Raw genomic sequence first — 11373 nt, forward strand, 5'->3', positions numbered from 1 at the left:
GAGTCACAAATAGTGCTGATGTTATGGTTTAAATTTGTATGGTAATTTTACCGCTTTTTACATTAGATTTCCAGTTTTCACACATAATGCCTAATTTTAACTTATCCTACCTATATAATACGTAATTTACATGCACTTGCTGTTAATATGACGTAGCAGGGGCGTTTTTGCGGGCTACCGGCGGTAGCCCAAGGAAATTACAAAAGAAAAAGTTTATAATATAACATAATGTAATAATTTTGTATTAATAGTTTTACCATGGTAATTAAAATTAAAGTAATTGTTAGATATATTTTGTGTAATAATAGGGTCAGCGGTAGCCCAAACCCTTTAACCAGTATACGCCACTGTGACGTAGGTGAGAACTAATAAATGAACACACAATTTTGTTGAAAAAATTGTAACTTCAATTAACTCAGAAAATGTAGGCCTAATTTTATTTTCAGAGCAGAAGTGGTGTAAGTCAAAAATGGGTAATGAGGGGTTAAAGTAAACATTCTATAAAATAGAGCGCAAAGTGGCAGTTAATATTGAATGTATTTAAACTATTAATTGTCAGTGAATAGCACGAAGGATATATTAATTGCTACTTTGCGCTGTATTTTACACAATTTTTACTTTAAACCTCATTACCTGATTTTGACTTGCACCACTTCTGCACTGAATGGCTCAAATAATCACTGGGAATGTAAAATCAACACCAATAACAGTCATGCAAATTATTACAGAAAAGATTGCTTTTTATATTAAATTTAAAAAGGCTCTTTTATTTCTTGAGAACTTAATAAGTCTGGCACATGAATCTACACCAACACATCAGAAATTTATCGACACAGTCTGGATTTATTCAAGAAGTGAATATTTTACAAAAGGATTACTATACTCCATGAATTCTTGCAAAATTATCACCATGATACCTACTTGAATGCTATATAACATTCTTGAAAAATATAAAGAAAAAAATACGAATACAAAAATTATGAAATTACTTGCATTAAAAACTGTAGATATATTATCCAAAATCGGAATGGTTACACATTTACACATATGATCTCTGCAAAAAAATAATATACTGTAGCAGGTATTTACTTTGTGTTTATTTAAACTGTCCTTCCTGACATACAAATAGGTAACTGATAAGTAATAAATGTTTTATAGAACACAATACGTAGGCTACCTACAACGTGGATTATTGGTTATGACTGAGTTATGATTTTCTCTTGGTTTTTAGGGAATCTGAAGAACGACAAATTCGGAGATTTAAACTTGTTGTTACTGCAATTTTCGTCATTGCACACATTGCCTTTATTCCGACGCATGATTAAAACGTTATCATAACATCTCGCATCCCTTTAAAGCACGTGCTGGCTGTATCAACCCTATGACCAGTGCCTTGCCTGCAGCTTGGGCGCTAGTGTCGCGAATGTTGGCAAAAAAAGTGTTGAAGTTGCGCGACTGTAAGTATTAGACTGTGATTTAAGTGTGCTTAAATGCGACTGGCTCATGTCAGTAGATTTACTGACATGTGAAAGAACTCGTGCGGGAAAAAATTCTGACACACCGGCGACGCTTATATAAACTCTGCAATTGCGAGCGTCGTTAAATAAATCATAATTTAATTTTTTATTTCAATCCGCGAAATTTCATCGAGTTTTCTAGATTGGCCATTTGCTTTATTGCCCACGGAACAGTTTCTCCAAATTTCCGTATTAGATCTATGACATAACTGTGACTTAAGTTTTTCTTAGGATGCCTCTCTTTGAAAGCTCTAGCAGTTCTGCGAGCACAACGGTTTTCAGCTCCATAAATAAATATGATTTCTGGGAACAACTGGATAATACCCACGGCAAAGCAATGTCGATAGTCGACGCTACTCGCTGGCCACTAGTCACCAGGCCGTACCCGAGTCTCTATCATGCCGTAGCGGAAAAGTGAGAAATATGTTCCCAGATTGAAGCAACGGAAAGCCGCCATTTGTTTGGAAGAAACCGCGCGGGATTTCGAAACCGCTATTTGAATACGCGTTGTATTGTGTATCCGATAGCTAAATGTTTTAATTTACAGAAACAATACTTCCTTTCCAATATACCTTAATAACGTGTTTCTGCTGCCAGCAGAGTTGCTAGGTTTTCTGCGAGGGTAATCGGGATATCAGAAGCTAACTTAAGACATTAGACTTATCATCACTTCATCATAAGATTTATTGTTGTTTTCTGCAAAGTAGTGTTCGCGTGCTTTTAATGTAATACTCGCCTCCTTGAGAAACACTAAAGTACGAAGGACACACAGTACAATGAATACTATAGGCTAATTGTTTTTTCTTTTATTAACCACGAATATGATTTAACCATTCGCTACTAGCCTAAATTAACTTTGCAACTTTTCATTTTCGGATCCGGTACTCCAACAGTACATCTGACGATGAATCCATGTTTAAACATAGTTCACTAAACTATAAAACGCAGCAATTGTACGTGTCTGTTATTAGTATAAAATACCATATCAAAACGCTATCTTTTTTGCCACTCAACGCATCTAAAATACACAATGTTTATTAAATGCGAGAGCAGCAACTAGGTACCGAAACGGATTAATCAACAATGCGGTAGAACTAGGGGAACTATTATCTTGCCTTACGGCAATCAGCTGGGTTACCTCATAAACTTTCTAAATTTCCGTGGGTTATCTCTATGTTTACTATGTTACCATTTGAGTCAATCTAAAAATAAAAATATCAGATAATAGGAATGCAGACTAATTTGTTTAAATTACATTCAAGGCTATTATCTCTCAAATTGGGATTTTTATCAATCCCGACTCGCTTTATCGGGATTCAACAGAAAATTGGGAGAATCCCGCCTAAATTGGGATACCCGACAACTCTGGCTGTCAGGCTTGCATCATTTTCATAGGAACTCTGAATGTGAATATTCATAACCACGGTTAATAAAAGAGTTACAGTCTTACTAATAAACCGTGTATAGTTTTTATACGAGACTTATGCAGAGTTGAGACAGAAAACGTTACTAATAAACCGTGAATAAGCTATGGACGTATAAACAGGCTGTAACTATACAATGGGAATTGCTTTGCAGTAGTTATATACACGAAACCCCTTGTTTAAGCGTTGTATATAGAGAAAAAATGGCCGCCCCTCTAACAGCTGTTCGTATCGACTGTCATTTTATGATGATGGATGCCTTGTAACCAAAGAAGAACAAACCAAAGATCATAGAATTATTAGAATAATATTGCTGTAGCTTGTACTCTCTGACCAAAATGTAGTGTGGTAATCGATTAGAGCCAGTTGTACTATCGATACTTAACATGCAACACTAGAGCGCTCTACCGGATGCAATAGAGAACCTCAGATATTCTATTACTTTTCGTAACGAAGTAATGACGAAACTATGACGTAGCTGTGTAATAGTTGTACTGTTATACACGACGTATGTAGTGATTATTAGTAAGGAATTTACACACGACGTATAAACGAGCTACTCATTGTATAAGTATAAGACAGTTAAACGTGTGTATATAGAGTTTTTATTAGTAAGACCGTTAATGTCTACTTTTAATTTAATCAGTAGGTTAAACTGCTGTATGAAATCAAAAAGCGTTATTATTATTATTATTATTATTATTATTATTAGTAGTAGTAGTAGTAGTAGTAGTAGTAGTAGTAGTAGTAGTAGTAGTAGCAGCAGCAGCAGCAGTAGTAGTATACTTGGCTCGGAAACATGACGGCCTCTGTTCTTGGAATTGGTAATCCCTCATAAACCCCCATTATCTACTCAACCCCTAGCCGCGTGGCAGAAATACAATAGATCCCAGCATTGCCAAATCTAGCTGTCTTTGCCTCTAATACCTGATAGCTTTTACCCTCTTACAGTCAGTCGTTTCAGCTATTAGTCGAGGTCTTATTTCATACTGTTGTGCGCTTCGATATGTCTGATTTTTTTCGGCCGTGGTTAACGAGTGGTGGAGTAGGTTATCCGCAGCCAGGGCCTTCTAATTCACCTGAAGATGCTGGACCATACTATACTATAGCCATTTTTATTTTCTATGTCACAAATTGATTATTTCCTTGTAACTCAAACAAAGTTTAACTTTTTCGTGAGCCACCGACATAGCTCAGTCGGCTGAGGCGCTCGTTTACCGGTTCGGAGTTGCGCTCGGGCGTTGGTTCGATTCCCGATTGGGCTGATTACCTGGTTTGGTTTTTTGCGAGGTTTTCCCCAACCGTAAGGCGATTGTCAGGCAATATATGGAGAATCCTCGGCCTCATCTTGCCAAATACCATCTCGCTATCACGAATCCCATAGACGCTAAATAACCTAATAGTTCATAGAGCGTCGTTAAATATTTTTTTTGTGTGTTTAGAAGCTTAAAGATAGCTCCATACATCTACATGTTTCTAACGAAATGAATTATACTTTTAATTTATTTGTAATAAACTTTCAAGGTGTTTTATTGCTTATTTTTTAGACAAAATGTTATAAATATAAATTTTATAGGTGCATGATTCTGGCCTGAATTGTACGTTGTGTTAAGAATGCAGAAAAATTTCATTCGGTTCCATCCAGTAGTTTCGGAATTATCAGAGAAACGGATTTCAGAAATATAGTTTGTTATAAAAAAAACTCATACCGTTTTCCACTTACATCTCTATAACCAATGCCGCACCTCACATTAAAAATCATAACTTCAGGTCTAATACAGCTTCTTTTACGAGAAGTTGGTGTAGAAATTTAAATGTTTTATTGTATTTTATATAACAGACTTTTAAGGTGTAAAAACTGTACACATTCTCTTAATTAATAAATAATTAATTCGCATTTCGCATCTTATAACATTTCTTAGGCTTACAGAAAATTTGCATCGACATCAGGCAACTAAACTAGCAGAGAAATAAGTGTGTTATTTTGTGGTTTAGTATGATTTTTGTGTTATGAAAGAAAGGATGCACAAGGAATTTATTCACAACTGGTATCTAAACTCGTCTTTATTTCACCGTCCTTAGCAACCTAACAATGACTTTATTCATAGCAGTGACTTAAAAGTTAACTCATATCATTGAATTAAAATTTTAAGTTACTCTCTCCATTGCAACCAATACACTAGCAACAACAGAATTCATATTCTTTAATTTATAGCTTCTTCACAAACAACACATCACAAAAAATGGCCTACAGTTTGAAATTAAATTTAGACACCAGTAATGGATAAAATATTGTGTAGCACACGAGAGTAAACAGAACTATAAATTACTATTCTATGATCAAAGTTTCCGAAAATTTTACCCGCGCAAAACCTTTAGTTAAATATGAAACTTGAATAACATAAGCCTTTTACACATTATATAATTTTGAATATCTTTGTTTATTATTTGGGAAAAACATTAGTGGAAATATAAGTACACATTTTTGTAAGTAAGTTTGTTAATTTTTATACCGATTTTGCTTTAGTAATTATAATTTAACGTATATTACAAAGATCATGGTATCGCTGAAAATCTCGGTTTCACGGAACACGTTTGTAAAACTTTTGCATATGACAATGACTTCAAGAATTGGCAACTCAGCTAAGGGTTTATCCCTTGCGCGTGCCTGCAGTTAAATGGTGAAGGGGATGAGGGAAGGTCGTCATGTTTTCGAGCCAAGTATAGTAGTAGTAGTAGTAGTAGTAGTAGTAGTAGTAGTAGTAGCAGTAGTAGTAGTAGCAGTAGTAGTAGTAGTAGTAGCAGTAGTAGTAGTAGTAGTAGTAGCAGCAGCAGAATTAAGAATTACGGTTCACCAACTAAAGAGAAAATAAACAAATTAAAACAGAATTCGGTAAGATAGACGATTTTATACGTGATTTACTTCGCCGAACAGTATGTGAACAGTACGCGAAAGAGATATGACCAACAGCATCACCGTCCTCAGCAACCTAAATAATGACGTTATTCACAGCAGTGCTTAAAAGTTTTCTAACTTACAGCAGTGAATTAAATGTTTTTAAATCACTCTCTACATGACAACCAACATATTAGCATTAATTAAAATGAATGTAAATGAACTTCTTCGCCAACAACACATTACAAAGAAAAGCCCTACAATTTAAAATTAAATTTACATACCAGTAATGAATAAAATATTGTATAGCACACTAGAGTAAACAGATTTTATGCGTTCGTGGAAATTATCACCCAAGGCGAAGCAGATAAATTCTAACTTTACTCTTTTGTACTATGATCACAATTTCAGAAAATTTTACCAGCGCAACATTCTTAATTAAGTATAAAATTCTGGAACTTCAATAACATGAGAATTTAACACTTATTATAGAGGTCTGCATTTTTTTGTTTATTTAGGCAAAACATGTTAGTGAAAATATAAATATAAAGTGTTTTTAAAATAAGTTTGTTCATTTTTATACCAATTTTGTTTTAATAATTATAAATTAAGGTATATTTACAAAGATAATATAGTCTTTCTGAAAATCGCGGTTTCACGGAACACAGTTTGAAAAACGTTCGCAAATCACAATGACTTCAAGAATTGGCAACTCGGCTAAGGGTTTATCCCTTACGCGTGCCTGCAGTTAACTGGTGAAGGGGATGAGGGAAGGTCGTCATGTTTTCGTGCGAAGTATAGTAGTAATAGTGTAACCACCAGCTCAGCGTCCCTGGCTGGAATGCGGCGACTACCTGCTAGTAAGACAAGGACAGAAGTTTGTTGAGGTGAAACATGCGTGCTACTACCTAAATAGAAAATATTACTCACATTATATTGCTCATGGCGGAAGTGGTGTTGCTAGATCCGATAGGTCCGACATGCGCAGATGTGAAGAAGTCTGATCGTCACTTGTATCACAGTTATCACTATCATCACTATCACTGTTATTCTCACCATCACTATCAGTGCTGAAACCGTTTCCAGAAATGATAATGCTGTCGATAACATCAGGTAGTCTTCCATCTGTTTCCCAGTATGAGTCCTCCAGCGTCTTCACGTGATCACAGCAGCGTTTCTAGTCGTCTTTCGTTATGGACGCTATTGCATATTTTGCAATATTATTCAGCGCCTGTAACGACAAGTCGCCTGTAACATTATTTTCTCGCACTATGCGCTTCATTTGTGCCCAAATGAGTTCAATTGCACTAAGTTCACACATGTAAAGGGGTAGTCGCAATACAGTATGACCATGTGAAGCAAGCATGGTGTCTATTTTATAGGATTTCTGAGCTGGTTTGTTTGCAAGAACTAACTTGTAAAGGTCTTCCTTCCGCATGGATAAGTCACAGTGCACATTTTTATTCTGTAGCCATGTTATAATATCCTGTTTCACAGCACACCGTGATGGAACTTTGTCAATTTGGATATTGTGATATGGAGCGTTATCCATAATCACTACAGCTTGGGAAGGGAGATTTGGAATTAGTTTTTCCGTAACCCACTTCTCAAAATTAACATGGTTCATATGACCATGATAGTCACCAGTAGACGTATGTACCTGCCTTATAAATCAACTCAGCATTTTGAACGAAACCGTTGCTACTGCCCGCATGAACAACGATTAATCTGTTTTTGGCATTTACGTCCATATGAATACCTATATCACTAACATCTTGCCAACATTTCCTGAAAGTCAAGTTACTATCGATCCAACTTTCGTCCAAGTAAAGCAGCTCACGACCAACTTCCCTATAGCCCCGAATTTGAACTAAATATTCGTGCCGCCAACTCAGAATATCAGGTCTCTCTAATAACACTTTCCGTTGACTTCGACATTTTTTCCACTTAAATCCCATCCTCTTCATAAGAGTTTGGAGAAATGATTTACCCCATGGAAAGTGTATTTTCTGTCGAATAATGGGCAGCAGTTTCGGCACGGTTGGAACTTTCTTCTCTTTTAAGTAGATGTCGTGTACAGTCCTGCGAATGACACATTGATCGAAGTCATCTACTTGCATTGTCGTATGAGGTGGTCTAGTTTTGCGTTTCTTTCCTGGAGTAAACAGAGGTTCATTAGGAGAATTTATTTCTCGTAATTTATTCTCTTTACGTATATTTTTAATTGTAGTTTCCGATTTATTGCAATATAATTCTGCCCTTTTTGTTGCCTGATTTATAGGAAATGAAAGAGCATTATTCCTAGCTTCTTCATCGCACTGCTTAATAACGGAACTGATAATTTCGCGGCCTTCGGAATGGATCACTTTACGCTTCTTTTCTGGCGGCATTTTAACATTACACCCTTTCAATACAGCTTACTATTTTATTTATAATCAGTCACAATCACAAATAAACACAGGAAGAGAAAAGAGAAAATGAAAATACACACACTAAGAACCACACTATCGCTATATAGCACGTTGGCCTACTGGTTGAGACAAGTGTTTTTGCACGAATACTACAGTCTCCCCTACCTCAGCTAACGGGACTGATAATCTACCCCTTACTTCCCCAGCTCTCAGAGGTGTCGAGCTGTAGTAGTAGTAGTAGTAGTAGTAGTAGTAGTAGTAGTAGTAGCAGTAGTAGTAGTAGTAGTAGTAGTAGTAGTAGTTGTAGCAGTAGCAGTACCTAGTAAGATAAAAAAAACTTGTTTAATTAATCCGTAACTAAGACAAGAATTACTTTCAATCAGTCATATACAGTTTATACAGTTTCTGTAGCCTATCTTTAAATTCGGCGAATAATTACCTGTTTGAAGAAAATGAAGGATATGGAATAGATGAAGGACAATAACAATTTATATGGTAATAACGTAGTTTCAAAGTAGTTCGAAATGAGTTGAACATATTAAATGATTCGATGTAGGGTAGAAAACTTCTCTGCGGATTGCACCTATCCACTTTCGGTTAAGGGAATCTTTACTCAGAGGAAACCTGAAGCACAATACAGTCGTTTAAGTACAATAGTTTTTCTTCTGTAACATAATATGGAGCAAAAATCGTCGTAGAAATGAAAGACTAACTAATCAGTGCAATGTAACATTCCTTCCTTCTTTATCATTACATCTGTCTGGATTGCTGCAATTAAAAACAGCATACGAACGAACCATACTTATTCAGCTCAACCAAACAAATGGCCGCTCGTCGACTGTTCAATTTGGGAGCATAACACTACCGCCAGTGAGCGGTCTAGCGGTTATTTAGAAAGTCTATGGCCGTACCGAGCCGTGTCAAACAAAAGACAATCGAAATGGTGGTAGTAAAATTCGCGACTATATTCTTAAATAATTCAATCTATTAGTCAAGTGCAAGGTTTTATATAGCACAACGGCGGTTTTTTGAATGCATTAAAAGAAAATGCAGATGCAGTAAGATTCTAAAGTAGGTTATCACAAGGAAATGAACAGGAAAAAAGGTGTGTTTCACGGAATATCATTAAAATGACAGAAGGTAAATTTCCGGTTAATATTCGCCAAAGCGTAAAGTACGTAATTATGACCACGTTGCTGTTTTATTTCCGACGTAGAGAAAAATACCTAGCCTTTTACGAAAAAAAAAAAATTTAGGGGCCATGAAATTATTCACCGCTTTCATTATAGGCCTATTATTGTTTATCAATATTACGAATCAAAAACTGTCATATTATATAACTTTAACTACTACGTGTCAAAATAAAAAAATGTTCGTCAAATACATGAAAATGATAACATTTACATTATATAATATGTAAATGAACTTCATGTTAAAGTCTCCTGTCACTTCCCTACCCCTAAACTAACCTAACCTAACCTAACCTAAACTAACCTAATCTAATCTAACCAAAGCTAACCTAACCTAACCAAAGCTAACCTAACCTAACCAAAGCTAGCCTAACCTAACCAAAGCTAACCTAACCTAACCCAACCTAACCTAACCTAACCTAACCAAAGTTAACCTAACCTAACCAAAGCTAACCTAACCTAACCAAAGCTAACCTAACCTAACCAAAGCTAACCTAACCTAACCAAAGCTAACCTAACCTAACCTAACCTCCCATTCCTCGACCACATATCACTTACTACGTGCGGCTCGCGACAAGATCATATTACCTGTCTGCGCATTTGCGGACTTGACTAATAAAAACCTGAACTAACCAAACCTAACCTTCGTATATGCAAGGTCTGTAATGGGAGCAAGAAGGGATCTCAATCATTTAATCTGCAATGTACACACGAAAATAAATTCAAGTAAGGATCACGCTCCCACTGCATGAGAGGTCCGCGCATGCGCTACAGCAAAATTGTTTCTGTCGCGAGTCTCTCATCTAAGCCAATATTTACGCAGATACACATTGTCGCTAACAGTGGCGCTATCTCTCAATAATGTTCAGAACGAAGGAGGTAGACAGAGTGAAAAAAAAGAAATATAGCAAAACTGTTTTGTCTCGAGACTCTCATCTAAGCCACGTAATAAGTCATGTAATCTACTTGCAATATATTTGCGCAAATACACCTTGTAGCTAACAGTGGTGCTATCTCTCAGTAATGTTCAGAACGAAGGAGACAGAGAGAGAGAGAAACAAATTTCTCTCTCCAACTACGCCACACACCAATGTCATGTTCTTATGTTGGCGGCATTGTGCATTTAGTTAAATTTGGTGGTAAACGTAACGGCACGGTTCAAAGCGACCATGGTAATTCTCCAGTTTGTTCTCTCTTGAAGGTATGCATCATTTTGCAATAATTTAATATACGAACACAACTATTACAAGAAATGTTCAATGGTATGTGTAGCTACAGCTCTAATCAACAGTAACAACAATCGAGGTTGCCAGGCAACGATATAAAACAAAAGATGTGAAATAAATGAATGAGGTGTGTAAACAACTGAATGTTATTTCATATTTAAGTATAAAAATATAGGGGTGGCATTTGAAATTTCAAAGTGGGGGTGAAATCTTAAATACAATTAAGCCTGGTTTCAGACTTCTCCCTCAATATCTAAATTGACATGTATTTTGTTTAAATTGAATTCATTTTAAATAATTAGTTATTTAGACTGGGAAGTTTTGAAATGAAAGTCCTGTATATATTGTGACAGCGACGTGAGATTCGAACTCACGACCAGCGCCCCGCAAGAGAGCAGGTCGCGCGTGAGTCGACACGGGCTCCACGGAGCACTGGGGGACGGCGCGCGGCTTGGAGAGGCGAGGGGAGGTTGCGCGCGCAACTGCTATGTGCGAAGTGAAGGGGGGGGGGGACGGACCCTCCCGAATCGTCCAGGAGTCCGTCGAAGTGGAAATCCAGATTATTCAGAGTGGAATATTTCGCGAACTCTCGAGAAACTATAGTTTGGTTATAAAAGAGAAGACGCAAGTGAACGTCAGTCAGTCAGTCAGTAAGGCAGTGTTGTTAAAGTCAGTGGAGAGCAAGCCAGACAGTGAAGCCAGCTTCGAG

The sequence above is a fragment of the Periplaneta americana genome, chromosome 11 (genome assembly GCF_040183065.1).
Source record: "Periplaneta americana isolate PAMFEO1 chromosome 11, P.americana_PAMFEO1_priV1, whole genome shotgun sequence".
NCBI classification, from domain to species: domain Eukaryota; kingdom Metazoa; phylum Arthropoda; class Insecta; order Blattodea; family Blattidae; genus Periplaneta; species Periplaneta americana.